At 39.7% G+C, this 3,644-nt stretch overlaps 1 pseudogene; it reads left to right on the forward strand.

Annotated features, from left to right (window-relative positions):
• The first annotated feature begins 1,105 nt into the window (after positions 1-1,105).
• Positions 1,106-3,196, forward strand: LOC143022128 (uncharacterized; annotated as a pseudogene).
• Positions 3,197-3,644: the final 448 nt, after the last annotated feature.

Consider the following 3,644-nt stretch of genomic DNA (forward strand, 5'->3'; position numbering starts at 1 on the left):
ATAAGCCCTCCCAACAAGCTTAACAAGCTGATCCCTCTGAAACTACTACACTCCACACTTGTCCCCTTTTCCCTTGTGAAGTTGAACTATACAGGCACTCCTCCAATCTTCAGACACTCTACCCTCTTAAACAAACATCAAATAACCTCACCAGCCAGTCCATCATCATTGTATCTCCCTTTTTCAGACATTCTGCATGACATCCATCCATCCTGCACTTAATGTACAGCTTTTCCCTTTTTTTGTCTTGATACACATTTTTCCACTCCATTATAGTGTATGTGTGTGTGTGATCTACCTTAGAGGTGCAAATGAAGAAATGACATTGTCAAATAGTATGGTCTTGTCCATAATCTACATGATCCTAACGAAGTAGTGGAGATCAACCAATTCCAATTCTCAGGCCTGCTGTGGAAGCACCATGTCACACTGCAGTACCTTTGACCCAAGTGGTATGGTGAAAGACACAGATGACCCTTCATCCACAATTTGGTGGTGGTGTGTGTGCATGGGGGGGGGATGAATGGCTATTGGATTAGTGTGGAATTAACTAGGTAGGTGTATGCTTTGACTTAACCACACCCTACTTATAATGGGAAAAAACGCCTTTTAGAACTTATGTATTATTGGATGAACTAGTGTCAAAGTTTTCTAGAGTCCAATCTATTATTAGTAATCTGATCTGTAAATTTTAATTGAACCAGCAACATACACCTTCACAATTTCATTTATTTTTAGTTGATGATTGGGCAGGGAAACTTACACACACACACACATCATGATCTTTATGACATAACATTATAATCATGCTCACCCGTGAGTCACTATCATGAACAGAGTTGCAAAATAGCAACATGTATTGTTTGTGGCAAACATTTTGCCACCAGCTCCAGGATAATACCCATTTCAACACTTAAGCCATGTGCACACGGAGCATGTTGATGCGCAATGTATTGAAGCGATGAATTGAAATTGTGACATTTCGTTCATCGCAATGTGATGAAAGCAGTGATTTGGGCGAACCGATTTTGAATTGCTGAGCCTGTGTGTCAATGACAGTGGAAGGGTAAGGACACACATGTTCTGCTTCTTTCTTATATTTTCAGACAATGGAACAATCAACTTCTGCAAAGCCATTCGAGTGGACCAAAAGTATTACATTACATTTCATTGAGCTACTGAAGCAGCACCCAGCCATTTGGAATATAAAGTGTTAAGAGAAACAGTAAAAGTGTTAGCATCAAAACTCTAAAAGCTGACTTATATTCTTTTACAAAATGTAATGTGCAGAATGAAGACATAACTAAAAAACTTCATACACTAAAAACACAGTTTCACAGGGAAATGACTGCCATCAAAGCATCAAAGAAGTCTGGTGCTGGCACGGAAGGTATATATACTCCAAAGCTGTGGTGCTTCAATAATTTACTTTTCCTTGCTGAGGGAGAAATCATACGTGCCTCAACTTCCAGTTTAGATGTAGAAACTACTGAAAACCTTCAACAAGTAAGTTGATAATTCAAATGTGTGTACATAAGCATGACCATAATTCATATACTAAAGATGTATCTGCCAAACAAATTATTATTCTCTCACTCTCTCTCTCTCTAGGGGGGTGACCATGTACGTGCGTCCACTTTTTACAACTTAGATGGCGGAGGAAACACACAAGTAAGTTCATAATTTTATTATAAGTGCATCAGCATAATTAAAATTTGTATACAAATTAAAATATCCCTATGAAATATTTTAATCTCTCTCTCTAGTATATTCCACACATATATTGTTGCCAAGGAACAGCTCCTTCCTCATTGAAGTAGTCCATAAACTTTCCTGATGTCTTTTGCCTCTTTTGTAGGATGTCTCTATACTCGATCCAAAGGCAGAAGCTGCCTGTTATCACGCCATGCCCCTGGCGTTACTACTCCATCATCAATATTCTCATTGTCGAAGCTACCCACTGGTGTATAGGTTGATGTGTGTTCCCTGCTTAAGAAATTGTGCAGGGCCGTGCAGGCAAGAATGATTTTCTTCACCTTTTGAGGGGATAAATCTATTGCACTTAGGAGAACACAAAATTTGTTTGCCATAATGCCAAATGCATTTTCAACAACTCGGTGCGCTCTTGAAAGCCTGTAGGAAAAAAAATTTTGTTCATTATTTTGATGCTTAAAGGATATGGTTTCATAAAGTGTCTCGAGTGGGAAGGCATCATCACCAATGAAGATGTATGGCAGTATTCTGTGGCTGTCACTCAGCTGCTCATCTGCAGGAAGCCCTATTGTTCCTTCTTGCAGGCGCGCACACAGGTTCGTGTTTGCCCACACACCACCATCCGAAACTCTCCCATTTGTTCCAACATCTACATAGAGGAACTCGTAATTTGCGTTCACTACAGCCATAAGAACTATACTGTGCGAACCCTTGTAGTTGAAGTAGTAGGAACCACTCTCTTCTGGAGGCCGTATTGCGATGTGTTTCCCATCTACCTCTCCACTACAGTGCGGGAAATTCCACTTTTCAAAGCATTTCGCCACTGCCTTCCACTCGTCAGGAGTTGTTGGCATCTGTAAAGAAAATGTAAAATAAATAAATAAATAAATAAACTTTGTTCTTTCCTTGTACATATGGGTAGATTATTAATAAATAAAATAAAATCTCCACAGATAGGTGAATTGGCAACTCTGCCAAGGAATGAGGAGACCAACGATTATTCATCATTCACCCCATCACCAGCACCCAGCTTGACATCTGCATCTTCAGTTAACCCCTTGCCGTCCTCCTCCCACTTCTCTGCATGTAGTTCAAGTGGGACTCAACGAAGAGGAAGGCAGTTGACCAAACTGATAAAATCTTGGAAATTGCTCTTAGTAAACTCTCATCCCTTCCCAGTCATGTGGATGTAGATCCATATCTAGACAGTGTAGCAAAGTTAGTGTATAATGGACTTAAGAATATGAGTGAAGACCAGCGGAGATTAGCCAATAAGCTAATATTTGATGCTATAAGCATGGGTGACATGGGAGATCTTACTAGGGAACATCAGATATTACGAGTAGAAGGTTCGGACAAATTCATGGTATGAAAAGGTATATATTTAGGTTACAGCATATTGCCATACAAAGCACAATTTTACATAGCTATTAAGAACAAAAATTATTGTTCATGTGATATGTAAAAATAATAAAGAAATGAAAACTATCACTGTACTTTGTAACTTATCTTAAGATAATCCTCCCTAAGGACATTATAGATGGCTGCACATGTTTCAGGGATGATCAGACTGAGGCTCTTGTTTTGAAATTCTAGTGGAATACTGGAGACTTGTGTAGGATCCTCCAGCGGCAAGGAAGCAAAGTGTTGCTTCAAGACGAGCACCAGGTGGTATGCTGTCTCGGATCCCGGTGTCCTGCTTGCTAATATATGGATGTATCTTTTTCAGCAATTCATGAAATGCATGGAATGGCATTTGCGTATAATTTTCAAAGTCTGTCTGATTTTCTGCCTGTAGCTCTAAAAAGATTTGATTAAAGCTCCCTTGCAGAGGCTGCCGAGAAAGCCACTGTTTGCACCACAAAGTCCGACGTTTCTTTTTCAAAAGTTTTTTAGCTGCACACACAGCAACTATACTCCACAGTGCAGTT

The sequence above is a fragment of the Oratosquilla oratoria genome, chromosome 43 (assembly GCF_046742065.1).
Source record: "Oratosquilla oratoria isolate Oo_2021 chromosome 43, ASM4674206v1, whole genome shotgun sequence".
In the NCBI taxonomy this organism is placed as follows: Eukaryota; Metazoa; Arthropoda; class Malacostraca; order Stomatopoda; family Squillidae; genus Oratosquilla; species Oratosquilla oratoria.